This window comes from Pinus tabuliformis, chromosome X (genome assembly GCF_031772625.1).
Source record: "Pinus tabuliformis cultivar Carrire ecotype Pingquan chromosome X, CPIR1, whole genome shotgun sequence".
In the NCBI taxonomy this organism is placed as follows: Eukaryota; Viridiplantae; Streptophyta; class Pinopsida; order Pinales; family Pinaceae; genus Pinus; species Pinus tabuliformis.
Genome location: NC_142308.1, coordinates 902,463,191 through 902,483,533, shown reverse-complemented (window position 1 = coordinate 902,483,533; position 20,343 = coordinate 902,463,191). Strand labels below are relative to the sequence as shown.

General features: G+C 34.9%; 1 pseudogene; it reads right to left on the bottom strand.

Annotated features, from left to right (window-relative positions):
• Window positions 1–17,697: 17,697 nt before the first annotated feature.
• LOC149142603 (uncharacterized) lies at window positions 17,698–18,657 on the bottom strand (annotated as a pseudogene).
• Window positions 18,658–20,343: the final 1,686 nt, after the last annotated feature.

Here is a 20,343-nt window from a genome sequence, read left to right as displayed (position 1 = left end):
GATCCATTTTGTAGATATTTTTCTTATAAATACCTCCCCAAACAATGTATTAAGGTTGGTTGGTTGGTTGATAACTCCTCTCCAGACTTGCGCTGTATATTTTGAGAACTTTTATGAACAAAGATAGCTAGAATGCTTTGCTTTTGAACTATCTGGTGTGGATTTGATGGCTGAAGAGTAGATTATAGAATTCTAGTGCTTCTACATGGATCAAGAAGTCTTTCTCCCCCATTTTCAGTCTCTATGTTTATAATATCATATATGTGTCATGATCTAAGTTGCAGGAAGAAAGAATAGCTCAGATGTTGCTTAACTGTGCTCTGTGCTCAATTCCTGTTATTTCTTTATGTTTTCTGCTAAATTAGTTATGAATATGAATACTTTATTGCTCATATTTGCTCTAGTTCCTTCATATATGAATGTTGCTTAGGAATCCTTGATTGCTCCTATATAATGTTCACTCACCTTCCCTCTGTTAGCATAATGAGAGCTACTTAGTTGCCTTTCATTCCCTGACCTCCATTTCACCCTTATTCCAGCTTGAAATTGTTCCTTGTTTGGCTATCATGCTCTATAGTCCCTCTTTGCCAAAGAAGACACACCCAGCAGCCCTTAATCCTTGACTCCATGCCCAATGGTCTGAACTTCTCACACTTTACATGCCAACTCTGTCTGAAACATCATCCATCCATCCCACCAAACTCAAACAAAACCCATGTACATCATAACTAGCCTAAAATCTCACCCAAAACAAAGCTAAATTATAAAGAGAGAGCCCTCTCTGATTGCAGGTAGGCTAGGACTTGCAATCCAAATATTGGTTTGTGGTTACCTCGGCCGTATCCCTTAGGAGCCAAGGGACAACCTGAGTGATAACACAAAGGATTGATATTTTATGCATTTGAACTTTTTATTTTATATTACTTTCATGCTCATAAATATGCCATTGGAACCATTTTGTCTCGGTTCTATTTTAGAGTATAGTTTCTTATGAAGGATTTTTTTTTCTTTACTCATTATCTTTGCCATATAAAAACCTAAAATAAATGAAGTTGATCATGAAATATTTCTATAATACATGTCCAACAAAAAAGTTTTCCAACAGTGTTTCTACGTCATGTTGCAGCTATCATTTTCACATAGCGATGATGCTTATTGAAAGTCTCTGATATATTATTCGTAACACTAAATTCTCATATGAAAATATTAAACCATGAGGTTACTCTGGGGGACCCCACCTACTAAGGATTACCTTTTTTTTTTTTTTTTTTTTAATGTGTTTGTTACACCTTTTAGAGAAGGAATCACAATGGAGTGAAATGATTTGTACATATTTGCGAAGGTGGCTCATGAAATAGTCACGATTCAAAACCACCTTAGTACGCTTAGAATCACTGCGGAGAAGTGATGCAATAATAAAGTCAATCTTCTTCGTGTTTTATTGACTTTATAATTTTTTTTGACATGGTGCCTATGAATAATATATTAGCAGAGTGAAAAGGCTTATTTTCAGTTAAGGGCTAATGTGGCAAGGTTGTATTAGAATATTCCATCAAATTTAGGAACATTGAGGGATAGTGGGAAGAAATTAACTATAATATAGGAGATAGGCAAGGTTGTGCTTTATTCACAATTTTTTTTGGCATGTACATTGACAAGCAAGAATATTGTTTGGAAGGAGAAAGATGCGTAGACCTAATTCTTGCTACTATAGTTGACATTCTTCTTCTTTATGTTGATCATATTATTCTAATGTGATGTACATTGACAATTAGGAATTTTTTTTAGAAAAAGTGAGTTGGGTTATAATATAGTTATGCCTAGAGGCTCATGTAAAAAAAATTGTCAACATTTTTAAAGTAATATAGAACCGAGTGTGAGAGAGATGTAATGTCCATAAAAAGTTAAAATTAATAAAATCAATTTCTTATATTTTAATTTTAATTTTATTAATAAAATTACCAATAACTTTTTTGATAAAAGAAAATCATAATATATTTATCACATTAAAATATATAACATATTAGTAGCTATAAGTTAATAAATTAAAATAATGATTTTATAACCATATTTAAATGTAATTAATAAGCACATAAAAGCTCTAACACTTACAATAAACTTACAATATAAAAATATTTTTAAACTTGGATATTCAGGCCCACTTTACCATAGATATTATTATCTTGTAAATAGTATTTGTTACAATAGCATGGGCTGGTACCATGACTCATCAATACCACACGTCAAAAAACCATCTATCATTTCACAATCAAAATATTTTGTTTGAATTTAATTTTATAACATTTTTGTAATTAAATATAAAGGAAAAAAAAATATATTTACTTTTGAGATATAACAATATTTTTAACCATGGATATTTACTCCCACTTTACCATGGATACTACTAACTTGTAAATAGGATTTGCTACAATACCATGGATCATTAACACTACATGCCAAAAAACCATCTCTCATTTCATAATCAAAATATTTATAACTAGCATTTGCACTAGATGTTGCAAAGGAAACGCCGTAAGTTTTTGTACCTGAAGGTGTTCCCCTCAAAAGTGTAGCATATGAGTCCTTGAGGGTCAATATTCTATTCAAACATATTCACACCAGGCCTCAAATAATCTACCCATATTCTGAAGTAACAATACTCAAACAATTGTCTTTTCATTGGCTTTGCCCTTAGAGGATACATTTAAAGTAGCATATTCTGAAGTAACAATACTCAAACAATTGTCTTTTCGTTGGCTTTGCCCTTAGAGGATACATTTAGAGTAGGATTATTGTTGATATTCTCTAGTCAAAATTGGTTGGTTGCAGGGCATGCTATCAAGTGAAACTATTGTAATTGCTGAAATTGGGGACTCTTGGTTTAGGTTTAACTGCAAGAAAATTGTGCATAAGTTGAACATCATTTCACTCGAGTGGAAACAACTTTGTAATATAGGAACTTGCTTGTTGAACATCATTTCTCTAGAGTGGAAACAACTTTGTAATTTAGAAGCTTGATCGTTGAACATTATATCTCTAGAGTGATCCTATATATTACTTAGACTTTGCACCTCAATAGCTAAGGTAAGAATTTTCAGCTTGATCACTCAACATATTTTCACTTGGCTTTGCTGCTTGCTTTCCCTCTGAATTGTGTTCATTAATATTACTTTGCTACTCTCAAGACTGTAGTACAATCTTATCCCAACTCAACTTATGAAATTGTGTTCATTGATATATAATTACTCTGCTAGTCTCAGGACTATAGTAGAAGCTTATCCCAACTCAACTCCTAAAGAGTGAGTTAACTTCTCCTCCTTGATCATGATTTCCTCAATTAGTTCTCGATTGTACAAAGTTGAAGCATTTTCTCCCCTAGTTACAAGAGCTCCATCCAATTTCATCAAAATTAGCATGCTTAATGGCAAGTATTACAAAATCAGCAAACAACTCTTCTGGAAATTATAAATTAACTGTTTGTTTAGAAATAATCTTATTCTCCTTCATCCTCATCTTCTCTTTCTCAGCTGTCTCAATCTAGGCTACTTTTTCCATCGAACTTTTTCCACTTTATCCTCATTTTCTCTTTCTATGGTGTCTCAATCTATGCTACTTTTTCAATCAAACTTTTTTCATCTAATCTACCCATACACGAGCTCCATAAATTTTGATCTTATTACTATTCATGGCGGAATTTTCCACCAAAATTATTGGTTGGTCAACACCAATTTTCTTGTGCAAAATAGATATGCATCATCGAGAACCAATTTTCTTGTCCAAAATAGATATGCATCATCAAATGCACAAGATTCTTGACAACAAACAAGATGAAATCCATCTAAAGTGAGAAAACAAACTCTAAATTTGTCCATTATCTAATTAGAATTTGTGTCTAGGAAAAATAGGCCAATAAATAAATAAAAATCCATCCTAGACCTGTTGAATTTTTACATTAGCTTAAATATATCTCATTGCACTAACATCTTAAGCCTTTGTAATGGAAAAAAAACATTGCACTAACATCTTAAGCCTTTGTAATGGAAACAAACATTCATGTATAATGGAATTTGGAATCAGTGTCTTATTAGAGGTAGCCAAAATCTTCCAACCACTTAAAAGAGATTTAGGTAAAACAACCCCCCCCCCCCCCCCCCCAAAAAAAAAAAAAAAAAAAAAACTTATTCTTTATACTTGGAAGTTTGCTATTTTATCAAGGTTCTCATGTTGTTTTGTAAAAAATAAATTGAATGAAAATAAATAATTATAGTATAAATGTATTTTGATAGATTTATTAAATAATGTAAGGGATACTCATTTGGAAAAATGAAATGAGTTTTTCTTTTACATTTAGGTCATGGAGGCCTTGATATCTTTAATAAAAAACTATGAGCTTGATAACCTCTACTCATGGATGTATTCATACTCATTGGAGCAATGAATTATTTTTTGAATTATTTGTAAGCCTTGATATATTCAAAATAAAAATCCATCCTAGACTTGTTGAATTTTTACATTAGCTTAAATATATCTCATTGCACTAACATCTTAAGCCTTTGTCATGGAAAAAAACATTGCACTAATATCTTAAGCCTTTGTAATGGAAAAAAAATTCATATATAATGGAATTTGGAATGAGAATCTTATTGATAAGGTAGCTAAAACAAAAAAGGGTAACACCTTATGCTTGAGATATAGAAAATACCCATAATGTTCATCTTGGAAGTTTTCTTTTCTATCATGGTTCTCATGTTGTTCTAACTGGAAAAAATAAATTGAATGAAAATAAATAATTATAGTATAAATTTATTTTAATACATTTTTTTTTTCTAAATAAGACTATTCTACTATTCACATTAAAAGTGTAAAATTACAACATAGCGAGCAAAATGAACCAGCTGGCCAGAAAGGAAGGCCGCATGAAACAACAAGTGTCCAGAGCACAGATGTTGGACAAGACCATGTTTTGCAATCCCGCGCAGGGGATCCAGAGGAACACAAACAACAGAAACAAAGGATTGACCTCGACATAATAGCAGAAACAAATATTGACAGTTTTGACAAAAAAACCCTCGCTACTGGGCCGCAAAACCTGTTAAGAAGCTGCAAAGCTTGATTAAACTTCCAAAATATCCTCCATGATCCTGCACCATCCACTGTCAGCTAGGCCCTGGCCTCAGGTCTCCTCATTCTCGTTCGAAACCGGAGGCGCAAGCGCCATTATAGTGTCATTGACGATGCTAGCCGGCGGTTCCATGTCTCGCGGTGAGCCTGCAATTGGCGTCGGAACTGTTCCTTGGTCCTCCCGAAGAACATTGGAATCGCCCTCTTCTTGGGCTTCCTCTAGAAAGAGGACTGAAACATGGGCAATGATCCGAGGTCGGTTAAGGGAACAGTTGAAAGTGAACATTTCTGAGCCGAAGGAGGGCGAAGACGACGAGCCTGGGGAGTTGGGTTAGAGAAATTGGCTGGGCCTCAGAATGTTCCCTCTTCCGCTGCAAGAGCAAGGGTGCTGACTTGAGGTAGCATCACCGGAAGAAGGGCATGAAGGAGTGCCCTGAGAGGTGCCTCTGCGGCTGAGCATTCTTTGGCGGAGCCGAGGCATGACAACAGAGACAACACCGTAATGGATTACAGAACAAACCACCGGAGAGGTATAACACAGTTCAAACACACAGGCTAGCGGACGGGAGCCCAAAGCAGCAGCGGGAGACGGAGAAGTAGAGCAAGAGCCCAGCCAACATGGAGGCTTCGAGCTAGCTGAGCCCGTGCCCATCTAACACAACACAAGAAACAACAGAGTGTACCCATGGCGGATCCTGGTTAATAAGCATTTACCCCTGCCTCGAGACCCTCCCGCCATAACTATGGCATTCATGGGAGTCGAGAGCCGATAACCGCCTGCGCATGCGGAGATGGACGGCATGTTAATGTTAACATCAAACATTCCCTTACACCCTGTTAAACCCACCTGCATGTGATCCTCCCTCCACATGGCTTCCGGTCTGCTGTACAAGGCTGGCAGGTGGCGTCTCGGCTCCGCCCACTCCAGTCCCATCGCAATGAAGGCAGCATTAGACACCCGCATCCAGGGATTTTAATAGATTTATTAAATAATGCAAAGGATCCTAATTTTTTTTAATATAAAAGAACTAATATATGAAATTAAAAGATAAAAGAACCACTCTTTAAAATATTTAAATTTAGATTAAGACTAAGATAATCTTATAGCATTGATTAATTTCAATGATATTCAAAGCATTACTTAAAAAAATATTAAATTTGTTCAAGATATTAATATAAAACATAGTGAAATCAAAAGGTGAGATGAATGCACACTCACTTGGAACAATGAATTATATTTTCTCTTTTACAATCAAAAGGTGAGATGAATGCATATTGAGTTGGAACAATGAAATAAGTTTGTCATGCAGGCCTTGATATCTTTAATAAAAAAACTATGAGCTTGATAACCTCTACTCATGGTTGTATTCATACTTGATTGGAGCGATGAATTATTTTTTGAATTATTTGCAAGCCTTGATATCTTTAAAATAAAAATCCATCCTAGACCTTTTGAAGTTTTACATTAGCTTAAATTTGCACTAACATCTTAAGGCTTTGTAATGGAAAACAACATTGCACTAATATCTTAAGCCTTTGTAATGGAAAAAAGCATTCATATATAATGGAATTTGGAATAAGTGTCTTATTGATAAGTTAGATAAATGTTCCAACCACTTAAAAGAGATTCAAGTAGCCAAAATTTTCCAACCACTTAAAATAGATTTGGGTAAAACCCAGAAAGTTAAAAAAAAAAAAAAAAACTCATGCTTTATACCATTTACTAAGATAAAAAATGGCAACATCTTATGCTTGAGATATGGAATCTTCCAACCACTTAAAAGAGATTTAGGTAAAACCTAGAAAGTAAAAAAAAAACTTATGCTTCATACCATTTACTAAGATAAAAAAATGGTAACACCTTATGCTTGAGATATGGAAAAGACCCATAACATTCATCTTGGAAGTTTAACATCTTAAGCCTTTGTAATGGAAAAAAACATTGCACTAACATTTTAAGCCTTTGTAATGGAAAAAAACATTTATATATAATGGAATTTGGAATGAGTGTCTTACTGATAAGGTAGCTAAAATCTTCCAACCACTTAAAAGAGATTTAGGTAAAACCCAGAAAGTAAAAAAAAAAAACTTATGCTTTATACTATTTACTAAGATAAAAAAAAAATGATAACACCTTATGCATGAGATATGGAAAGACCCATAATGTTCATCTTGGAAGTTTGCTTTTCTATCAAAGTGTGGATTGATATGTTCAATAGATTCATAAACATGTAAAGACCTCTTCTTAAAGAAGATATAAAACTCTACGGGTAAGAACCTAAGTTATTCTACACACCTTCTTTCCTCTCTATAATTATCTAGAAACACTTGGTTGTAACAAAAAAGAAATCACTAATTCCATAGTGTTTAGATATAGTTTTAATGCAAGGATCTCATGTATTATGAGTTATCCAAAATATTCATATGCTAATGTTCTCATGTGTTGTTTTAACTGGAAAAATTATTTTAATTGGAAAAATTAAATTGAATGAAAATAAATAATTATAGTATAAATTTATTTTAATAGATTTATTAAATAATGCAAGAGATCTCATTTTTTTTTTTAATATAAAATAAATAATACATGAAATTAAAAGATAAAAGAACTACTCTTTAAAATATTTAAATTTAGATTAAGACTTAAGATAATTTTATAGCATTGATTAATTTCCATGATATTCAAAGTATTACTTAAAAAAAAATCTTCCAACCACTTAAAAGAGATTTAGGTAAAAACGAGAAAGTAAAAAAAAAAAAAAAACTTATCCTATTTATTTTTTTTAATTTAAAAGAACTAATACATGAAATTAAAAGATAAAAGAAATACTCTTTAAAATATTTAAATTTAGATTAAGACTTAAGATAATCTTATAGCATTGATTAATTCCATGATATTCAAAGCATTACTTAAAAAAATATTAAATTTGTTCAGGCTATTAATATAAAACATAGTGAAATCAAAAGGTGAGATGAATGTTACTCATTTGGAACAATGAATTATATTTTTTCATTTACAATCAAAAAGTGAGATGAATGCATACTCATTTAGAACAATGAAATAATTTTTGCTTTTACATTTAGGTCATGTAGACCTTGATATCTTTAATAAAAAACTATGAGCTTGATAACCTCTACTCATGGATGTATTCATACTCGATTGGAGGGATGAATTATTTTTTGAATGAATTTTTACATTAACTTAAATATATCTCATTGCATTAACATCTTAAGCCTTTGTAATGGAAAAAAACATTGTGCTAACATCTTAAGCCTTTGTAATGGAAAAAAACACTGCACTAACATCTTAAGCCTTTGTAATGGAAAAAAACATTGCACTAACATCTTAAGCCTTTGTAATGGAAAAAAAAATTCATATATAATGGAATTTGGAATGAGTGTCTTATTGATAAGGTAGCTAAAATCTTCCAACCACTTAAAAGAGATTTAAGTAGTCAAAATTTTCCAACCACTTAAAAGAGATTTAGGTAAAACCCAGAAAGTTAAAAAACAAAGTTATGCTTTATACCATGTACTATGATAAAAAAATGACAACACCTTATGCTTTGAGATATGGAATCTTCCAACAACTTAAGAAGGAGATTTAGGTAAAACCGAGAAAGTAATAAAAAAAACTTATGTTTTATAGCATTTACTAAGATAAAAAAAATGCTAAACTTATCCCATTTTTTTTTTTAATTTAAAAGAACTAATACATGAAATTAAAAGTTAAAAGAAATACTCTTTAAAATATTTAAATTTAGATTAAGACTTAAGATAATCTTATAGCATTGATTAATTTCCATGATATTCAAAGCATTAATTAAAAAAATAATAATAATTTTTTTTTTAATTTTTATTTTTATATATATATATTTTTAATTTTTTTTTTTTTTTTAAAGGCTATTAATATAAAACATAGTGAAATCAAAAGGTGAGATGAATGTATACTCAACTGCTTAAAAAAGATTTAGGTAAAACCCAAAAAGTTAAAAAAACACTTATGCTTTATACAATTTACTAAGATAAGAAAATGCCAACACCTTATGCATGTGATATGAAATCTTCCAACCAATTAAAAGAGATTTAAGTAAAACCCAATAAAAATTTGAATACTATTATTATAGATAAATGTTTTGTTTTGTTTTTTTTTTAAAGCTGTGGTTCACGAACGCCTGTTCACAAACACCCTGGTCAGTGATGAACAGAACAACACCCTGGTCAGTGATGAACAGAACAACGCCCTGGTCTCAGTGAGTGGTCGCTACGTCCACGAACAACAGTGATGAACAACACCCTGGTCTTAGTGAGTGGTCGCTATGTCCATGAACAATACCCTGGTCTTAGTGAGTGGTCGCTACGTCCACGAACACCCTGGTTAGTGAGTCAGTGAGTGGTCGCTATGTCCACGAACACCCTGGTTAGTGAGTCAGTGAGTGGTCGCTATGTCCATGGGAAAATATGGGCTAATCCCCTCTGGCCTACTAGGAAGACCTAACCCCAAGGGCTTCGGGTAGAATTGACCCTGTGACCTCCCGATGGTGAGGCACGGTTTTTGACCAACTGAGCTAACCCTTGGGGCTTATAGATAAAATGTTTTTAAATAAAAAATGATTACGTTAACCATTTCAACTTGATAAGATATTATGCCTTGTATATCTAAGAATTCCTACTTTTATTAAGCGGCATGATAGCCCTATTTACATGATCATTGTTTTCAATTACCTAGACATAAATGTGCTCCATATGAAAATATGCATCAATGCCATAAGCCCTTGCATCGACCTAAATTAGGCATCGTACACATGTAAAGGCCTCTTAAAAAAGATATAAACCTCGAGGAATAAAAACCTAAGTTATGCTACGCACTCTAACACCATCTTTCCTGTCTATAATTCTGTAGAAACACTTGGTTGTAACCAAAAAGAAATCACTATGTTTAGATATAGTTTTATATGGATAAGATGCAAGACATTGGTTTCAGGGTCAAAGAGGAATTAATTTCTAACATTATGAAAAGCGATAAAGTCCAGTGCAAAAACATAATCCGTTAATATTTTTAATTACGAAATTACATAAATGTCATTTATATATACTGCGCGATGGCAGGCCAAATTTTAAACAACTGGAACAATGGAGCCTTCAAGGATTGCACCATAGAGAACTTTTAAGATAAGAAAGGGCTACAACAATATGTCTGAAAACAATGATAAAGGGTTTTACCGAAAAGCATCTTTTTGCAATAGAGAACTTTGTTGTTTGAAAAAAATACCTGCGAGATTGCTGCCTGCCTTCTACCGCTTGACTCACTGCCCTCATCAACCTTGTGAACTGGAGACCTGCCTTCTTCGAACTTGCTGCTTGCCCAAGTTCTTCTCTTGTTGCCCGTGCCCTGGAGATGATGAACTTGCCATGAAGGTAGTAAATAACTGTTGATCAAAAGGCAACATTGTTGGTAACAGTAAAAGTAAGTAGGCAGCTGAGTAAAGGTAAATAGTTAGCACTAACCTACCTAACAACTAACACAGCCGACCAATTGTAGCCATTTTTCATTGAGCACCTCAAAGCTTCTGCAGGTTTTCAAATCCTTGGCTAGTTATGTTAGTTTTTGGTTGCTCCAAAATTGTTTTCACACTTGCTAGGAGAGTGCTTTATGAGATGTGAAAGGCATTTTGTTCAATAGCAACTACCTGAAAATTGAAATACTAGAAAACACTGAAAAATAACCACAAAGGAGCTGTGAGCAACAGATGTATTTCTAGCTTTTAGGCTTTAGCATAGATAGTAGGAATCATTATCATTATCATAAGCCCACTTGAATGGTTCATAAGACATTTATTTCCAGCTTAGTCAAAGCGTGAAAGGAATGTAAAACAATGTGCTCAAATGGAAGAACATATCTTTAAAGTGTTACCAGATTCCATCTTTAACCAAGGAGTTGTAGTTAACCAGGGAGCTGTAGTTGCACAGGGACAATTCCATTGTTCTGGCATTCCCATTGATCAAAAGTTTCTGTTGCTTTTCATCCCTGTGGAAGAAATAAGAAGGGCTGCTATTTCTTGCAAAAGAAAGATCCCGTCTTGGGCAGGGACAATTCCATTGTTCTGGCATTCCCTTTGATCAAAACTTGCTGTCGCTTTTCATCCCTGTGGAAGAAATAAGTTCCCTGGAAGAAATAAGAAGGGTGGATGTTTACTGAAAAAGAAAGAGAAAAGCATGCTCTTCAATCTCAACACTGCCAGCATCTTTTTCCACCAATGTGTCCTTTGGATGAAGTATGTGTATACTAAAGCAATCTGGCTTGAACCCTTGTTCAGTTCAAATGGAGTAACCGTTTGTTAACCTTTAGATTTTAGAGGCATCCCCGGTCTTTGGAATTTAGTTAGGTTATGAGATTAATGGGCAAGTTAGTTGAGGGGTGGTAACCAAGTTAGTTATGAGATTAATGAAGGAAATTGTTTCAATCGTCTAACACCTAATCTGATGGTGTATAGCCAAGACAACAAGGATTAGAGGAGAATTCATTTCAATGAGAGATGGCATAATAAATATATTTAAAAAACAAAAAACTCTTATGATGTGATTTTCTCATTATTCATTCATGATATAAAATTATTACATTTTTGCATCGAGAGAGAAACTCTCCATCACATTATGGAAGAGAAGTTGTAATGTTGTATTATGTTATGTTATCTAAACATTTTGACTTGGTCAAATTATATTAAAAAATATTAATCATAATTATAAATTTAAAAAAATAATAAAAAAATTAAATTGATAATTAAAATTATTAATTGTTAATAATTAAACTACCATATATCCATCTTAACTCTGGATCTATCAAGTTTCGAGAAGGATTAAATTTCTCGAGATGCAAATAGTTTTTGAGCCTAAAAGCTCATGCTATAACCCTAGGTGCAAATAGTTTTTGAGCCTAAAGGTTCATGCTACAACCCCGTATGGGGGGTGTGTAAGTCCGTTAGTCCTTATCTCCAGTGGAGCCCCTTTAAAATAAAAATAAACTATGCTTTAAATAGAAAAATAATGTTGGCTATAATAGAAAGAAATGAATTTGCTCTAAGTAAAAAAATATCTGGATTAAACTTTATACTCTTCAAAAATATTTTTATAGGAGATTTAAATAAACTATTTGAAGATATATGTTAACTAATTTATTTTGATATCAAATTTATATATTTTAAAATAATATATTTTAATGTTGTATATAAAATAATATTTAATTTAATTTATCAATAAAATAATGTAATAAAAATCAACCATTTTAATTTTAATATAAAATATTTTAATGTCATTTATGTTTGTATTATATATCATATAAAAAAATTTATGTATATATCACTAATTTTTTTTTTTTAATCATTAAAATGTTTATTTGGTTTTATATAGCATTTAAAAAATACAATTCAAATAATAAAAAATTACACATTATATTTTGCAGTCTACAAAAATTGCATTTAATAAAATTTGATATTTCTGAATACAATATTTAAAATGACAAAAGTGGAATGTTGTATAGTATTTATCCACAATATTGAATTATATAACTTATGGAGGCATCCTAAATACTATAAATAATAGGCCAGACCTTTACGGAGGACATGGAGAATTTCATGATGTAGAGTTCCCATGATTTGGATCAACAACTAGAGTTTGCATAGCAGTTCTGTAAAGGATTTTGAAGGTTGTCTCTCTAAATCTGTGGAGTTTATCGAGACGGGTTTTTGAAGTAATTCTCCAGAGTCCACACTGGTGCCGTGCATGCAATGATATGTTAAAATTATCAGCAAGATGACACTATCTGGAATTTCCATGAATTTGTTGAGGTGGACGATGTCATTGTATGCATTTTTTTTTTTTTTTTTTTTTCCGAAGAAAAAATCTGTAACCTTTTATTTAAAAAATGAAAAGTTACAATTGCAGATGCATTGAAGCATTTCCATAAGCTGCCCATTGGGCACGAGTGCTTTCACACCCCTCGCAACGTTACACAACTAACGTGCAAAATGAAGAAAAAGAAAGGGAGAGAGAGAAGAAAGGAGGAGGCAAGAAAAACAGAATTTCAGTTGTGAGTATAACTCACACTTCAAGTTTTTCTTCCCTTTTTCTTTTCGACCTTGCGCCACTCTCCTTGAGTGGGCTCAATTGAAGCTATGACTAACTGTGTTTCTGCTTTCTGGGAGCCTATTTCCTTGTCTGAATCTGAAGTATCTGATAGGTGATGCCGTTTGTTCCCTCCCATGCTCTGATCCTCGTTTGTCTTCTCTGCCTGATTTGGGTGAAGCTGGGAAGCCTTGTTGTCTAATGTGGTTTCCTTCTGGGTCCCCATTTCTTGGGATACCTCAGCATTCTCTGTGGGGGTATCTTCCTCTTCTGCTTCTGATTCTTCATCCTCTGAGTGAGGAGGGGGGAATTGCCATCCTTTCCTCTGCTTCCCTTTCTGCTTTCTTTTACTGTTTGCTTTCTTGGCTTCTGGACATGTGCTTTGCAAGTGTCCTGTTTGTCTGCAGAGCCTGCATCTGAAAGCAGTATTTTCATAGTCTAGTGCTTGCAACCAGTTTTGTTGTTTGTAGATCAGCCTTATGTTGTCTGGCAGCCCTTTACTTAGATCTACTTCCACACAAATGCGTGCAAAAGTGTAGACCCTTTCATCAATCCTTTCCAGATCTGTTTTGATGTATTTCCCTATGCTGTTCCCAATTCCTTCCAAGACTCGTTCACTCCAAAAGTGGAGGGGAAGGTTATATAGACGCACCCAGACCGACACTTTGGATACAGTCATTTGGTTTGGATCGAAATCTGGAAACCATGGAGTCATGAACAGCCCCGACGTTCCCCAGAACCAAGGCCCAACACTGATGATTGTATCTCTGGCTTCCCTGGAAGTAAATCTAACTATGAAAAACCCTTTGGAGCATAAATGTATGTCACATTCCATGGTCCAAGTGGTAAAAATCCAATGAAATAGATCCATTGGTTTTGGCCAAAAGCTGTTGAAACGACATATTAAAGCCTGCGTTTCATAGGACTTAACATAATCATCAAGCCCTGTAGAATCGCAGTTAAGGGCTGGAGTTTGCCCTAGCTGATCTACTATGTATGGCCTAGGTGTATATCCACCTTGATCTGGAGGGGACCCTGAGTCTCTGTTGCCTTGAAGAATGTTTTTGTAGGAGGAACCTCCCTTGGGTTGATGCTGAGGTGATGTCTTTTTCCCCTTGTCTCCTCCTGAGCTGCTTGGCTGTCCCTGAGGTAGGGCCCCTCCTCTCAGCCTGAGGTTCAAAACAATGGTTTCTCCTGGACTAATCTCATAGCTTCCCAAGGTTCTGTTGTCCTGGAGAGACCACCTGCCACTGACTAAATGTTGGATCTGACCAGGTGGTGGGCTCCAGTATTGTAGCAATAATGCTACAACTCCTGGAGCTTCCTATCTCTAATTTTATCAACCCGGTAGTTCGTACAAACTTGGAAGCGACAGTGTTGTATGCACAAGTACTGGCTCTTGTCGCAGCTGTCACTTGGTCAGCTGGCACAAGTCCGCTAGGGCTCAAGCCAACTTCTATATGCTCTCAGAAGAAGCTTGCTAAATGATGGACGAAGACTATCTCAGAGGAAATTAATCTACTTTGCAAAAATGAACTGAAAGCCAACCAAAACATGGAAACCCTAGTTAACCCTAATCTGACTAGCTTAACCTCTAGGATGCAATGGGTGGAGTGCAAGTGTCTGGAAATGATGCCATTACTTCTAATGATGTGAAATGCATGAACTTAAACTACTTTGATTGAAAAGAACATGTTTTTGTATTTTTGCTTAAATGGTTGGAGTGATGATGATTTTGTTTCTTATTAGGGTTTGGTTGTGCAGAGGTGGTGCGAAAGGAAGGAAAGCTTGGGAAAGGTCAGGGGGGCTAGGAGAGGTCCCAGGGGATCCTTAGCATCAGTCTACAGAAGTCTACAATGTTCGGATGCTCGGCAACCAAGTTTGCAGGCTTCTACAGGATGTCTGCAGGGGATCCTACAGGAAACTCAGGGATTCTACAGGAAGTCTGCTAACTTCTACAGGATGCTCTACCATGGGAGTTTTAGGTGATGGTGAGGTGATGGAGTGGTATGGGTGGATAGATAAGGTGGAGATGGAGCTTGTGATGACTCAGGGGCAGAGAAATAGGACAGAGAAAGAGTGCACGAAGTGGTTGGTGGAGAGAAGGAAGGGATCAACGAAAGGTCAAAAAGATGAAGCTACGTGGGCAATGGAAGAGTTGGAAGGTGAACGAGCTGAACAGAGGTCGAGTAGGTGGCTTTAGGAGAGGTTAAGAAGAAGAAAAAGGAAGTAGAAGGATATGGAGCAGTGTAAATGAAACAAATTACTTATGTCTTGCACCAAAAACGAGAATTCATTAACCTATGCTACCTGTGCTATAAACCTATGAACAACAATGTAAACTGAGAAAAGAAGCCGTGCATGGAGTGAAAATGAAGAAGTATGGTTCAAGATCAAAAGTGCATGGATGGATCTTCAATGAAAATGACTATGTTGCAGCTTGCATGGAAGTAAAAGACTGCGTTCTTTTTGGTGGTTGATATGGACTGCACCCCAATCCCTAAACAAAGATGGTAGCGGAGGCACTAACAACCTTTTTCTTGGAGCTCCAGTGAATTACAAATCTCCTATCCTAGTCTAAGAAACTGAAAGTAATTTGACCATAAGCTAATCCTACTCAATCTTGTTAAAGAAATCAAATTAGCAAACTGTAAATTCTACATGCATGTTAAACAGAGGAAATAAAGTGCTGCAACGAAACAAGTAACAATACAAGGAAGAGGAGGTCTATTGCTCTCAGGTTGGGCCCTAACCTGAGAGCTATAGCTCCCTTAAAAACTCAGAATTGAATCCAAAGCTGCCTGCCTTTATTGAATAATCATGAGTCTAACATCATGCCAAAACTGGCTTACAAAAAGACTAATTGGCTAACCAAATTGACTAACTAGCTACCCCAAAATGACTAACTACTAGCTAACCAAAATGAGGCCCTAAGCCTTCTTATTTATACAATTTGAGGACCCAACAGTCCTCCTAAAATTTAGGGACTTGGCTGCCCAAGACTTGTAGTTAACAACAGTCCTACTTGACTTGCTTGGCTGCCCTTGTGCTCATTGATTTGGTGGCCTTTGAACTCCGAGCTGATGGTGGAGAATTCGAGGTAAGGGTCCATAAATGAGGGGGACACCTTCCTACAAATCCTCTAGCTTGTTCTCCCATGAATTTGGCTGCCAAGTGCTCATTAAGACCTTCAATTTTGTCTCCAAGTTGACCAAAAAGGCTACACAAAGCACCCATTAGACTTGTTGGCATAATGACTAACCAAATTCACTCTATTAACATAAAAATAATCAAAAACATGCAATAAACCAATGAGAATGGTGGACTAAGCCAAATTAGGAGGTTGAATGAGCCCAAATAATTGTACATTTTTGGGGCTCATCACCAGGATATCCGGTCAAAGCCCATATTTGCTGTTTTAGCTGCAAAACAGTACTTCCTGCATGTACCCATACTAAAAAGGATTTCCTCTCAAGGGTTTTAATAAAAATCTGAAATCGAGGTGTTGTTACCTGATGTCTGCCTTTTGGCTGAGTTCCTGATCTGCCTAAGCCAGTGTCGTTGTTGATCGCCTTGTGATCTGGCTGTAAGCGATCTTCCAGATCTAACCTCTTATTAGGTCGTTCTTCCGTTTGCATTTCGCGGTCTGCGTACCCTCTGCTAAATCGATGCGTATTTCCACCGATCTGAAGCCTGGGTTCTGGGTTATCTTGAATCTTGCTCAGATCAGATAGATCCGGCCCAGATCTGCAGAGTTTGGGCCATGCAGTTGTGTGATGGAGCAGATCTGCAGCATGCAGTCCCCCATCTTTGCATGGAGAAGGCATGAGTAGAGGGACAGTGTTTGCATGAGCATATGCCTGATGAACAACACGCTGGCGTTGGAGACGTCCACCTCTGATTAGCCTGTACCTGAGTTCATATTTCTTGGCGTGCTCCACGCTGTCCCGAATCAAGCCAAACCCTGACGATTTTCCACCTCCGGATTGGATTCTGAACCCAAAGACAAATATTGTCTGCGGATCTCTGACCGATGTCATTGTATGCATTATTAGAGAGACTTTTCTGCTTTTGGTCGCTTCTAATGGAACAATAATGCCATGATGTGATGCTGGATGAGTTCCTTCCCAACATTTCACAATATATTTTCAGCTAAACATGAGGAAATATGCTTTGCATCAGCCTAATTTCATAGGGATAAATTTATGGGTCACCCTATTTTCGATGCATTCTGTGACCCACATAATTGTATGAATGGTAATGGAGAACGAATAAAAGTACCATCCAATAAATCACAGTAATTATCATAGGATAGAAAATTCAGAAAAGTTGAATGAAAGTACTTGTTTGAATTCAACAAAATGACGAGGGAAGACATCAATTTGAAGAAACATTGGACCTCCTTCCATGATTCTACACTCCTAAGTCTATATACGTCAATCCTCTATTGCAGGCTTATTACCCTAACAAGAGAAAGTTCGTGTTTCCTAGAAAAATAGGATCAGTCGAAGAGTTTTCCAAAAGGAGTTATATAAATTGAAAGCAATTGTAGGTGGGCTTCGATGGGTAGAAATGCACAACCAATCCCCTATTGTAGAACATATTAATGGAGAATAAGATTTAAGAGGAGCCATGAAGTATGAGCACATACTCGAAGACATCTGTTGAAGCTCGGTCCATGCAATGATACCGCTGTCCATGTATATTCTCAGATATCTATATTTTCAATAGATTTATTAAGGTTGTTAACCGTTCTTCCAATCACGATTAAGCGGTCATTTCTCTCAGCAAGAGATAGAGTTGAATTAGAGCATGGCATGGTTGCATAAGTTCAGTCCAAACACCATTTTTCGGATACAATCTAACAAATACATATTGCATCTCTGTAATACAGTAGAGCAAACCATTACGCCATGGATTTCCTGCCATTCTACAATAACCAAAAATGGAATCGTAAATACCTACATAATGCTGTTTTATTCTCCTTTTAGTACAATTTTATAGGACTAGGCATCCTTGTTTAGAGTCTAGACAGATGTTTGCTTGGTGTATCAGTTGAACTCTGGAAGTGGGTGGTAGTTGCATCATTTTCTTCTTAGTCAGATTGTACATGTGTAATATCTTGCAGTTAGTAATGAGATTCTTTGGACATAAAATGCTTCCTGCTGCAATAATAAAAGGCATATCAAAGATTGCAGGATTGGGTATCCTGTGCCAGCAGTCCATTTTAAAATCGAATATTATCTATGGTCTCTAAGCCAGTCGAGATGCTCAACTTGGTCACGTGCAATCAAATGCTGGAGATAATAGCCTGTAATTGATAAGCCTGTAGCTTGGACGACGAATAGAATTTTTGAATTTTGGATGTTATAGACTGTAGTGGTGATATACACTAAGGCCTCCATCATTTGTCTTCATTCTTTATCATGGTATCAGTCCCAATTAATCACCTGACTCGAGAGACAGCAGCGTTTTGTTTGAAGTTGTGAACGAAGCTGGAGGAGCTGCTCGTGGAGGCACTAGAGAAGCCCGTCTATTTTCAAAAAACTTTTGACCAATGCGCATGCTCTCTCTGCTTAATTCCGCTGATCGTAGCATAGTGAAAGAACAAGCGATTTTATAAAGGGTCCACGTTAAATGGTGATCCAATACAAAGGAACTTTTGTCCGATCACACGAAGTCAAAAAACCTACTGGGAGTCAATATAAAAAAGGTACAAAAGTCTGCCATGAATTTCCTTCTTCAAAAAACGACAAATCGGAATTTTTCAAAAAAAAAAAAAGGATTTTAAAACGAGTTACTAAATTCTTCAAGTTGTGAAAGGTTTTCTTAAGAAAGGACGAGAAGTTTGTAAATCATTTCACAAGTGAAACCCTTTTTTAAGAAAGGACAGAATTTGTTTTGAATAGTTTTTGTCGGAGTTTTTCTTAAAAAGAGAGATTTTAAAACGAGTTACTAAATCCCTTCATGTTGTGAAAGGTCGGACAAGAAGTTTATAAATCATTTCAGAAGTGAAACCTTTTTTTAAGAAAGGACAGAATTTATTTTGAAATGTTTTTTTAAGAAAGGACATGATTTTTTATTAAGTTAAAAAAAAAAATTATTTAAAAAAAATTGTAAATTATGAGTTTGTGTATTTTTTTAAAGGGATAATTTTTTAAATCAAAAAGATTTTTGTGTTAGAGGCTTTTTACAACACAATAGGTGTAATGTAAGTATGTAAACGTTTTACAACACAATAGGTGTAATGTAAGTATGTGAACATTTTTAAATGTCGGTTTAGTTAAAAAAAAGAAAAAAAACAGTTAAAAGTGATAGAGAATGAGTGCAAACATTTAAATGTTGGCTCAATTAATAATAAAAAGTTAAAGTAATAAGGATAATAGAATTCAATTTGTTATATTTTGATTTTGTTATTAACTGCTTTGTTACAATACCATGAGCCTATGCTTTGTTACAATACCATGAGTTATCAATAATGGATGCCCAAAAACCATAACTTATTTCACAACCAAAATATTTTATAACAATATGACAAGATTCTTAACCAAGCTTATTCACCCCAAAAACCATAACTTATTTCACAACCAAAATATTTTATAACAATATGAAAAGATTCTTAACCATGCTTATTCATCTCCACTTCACTGTGGATATTATTAACTTGTAAAAATTAGGCTTTGTTGGCTTATCAATACCACATGCATCCTCACTTTCACATGGATATTATTAACTTGTAAATAGGCTTTGTTACAATACCATGAGCAAATACCACGGCTTATCAATACCACATGCCCAAAAAACATAGCTTATTCCACAATCAAAATATTTTATAACATTATGAAAAGATTCTTAATCATGGATATTCACCTCCACTTTGTCATTGATATTATGAACTTGTGAATAAGCTTGGTTACAATAGCATGGACTAAAACCATGGCTTATCAATACCACATGCCAAAAAATCATAACTTATTTCACAATCAAAATATTTTATAACTAGCAATTACACGAGATGTGGCAAAGGAAACGCTGTAAGCCTATATCATAAGAAAGAGTAGCATAGAAGAAAGAAGATGTGATATATCGATGTAAGATAACCTA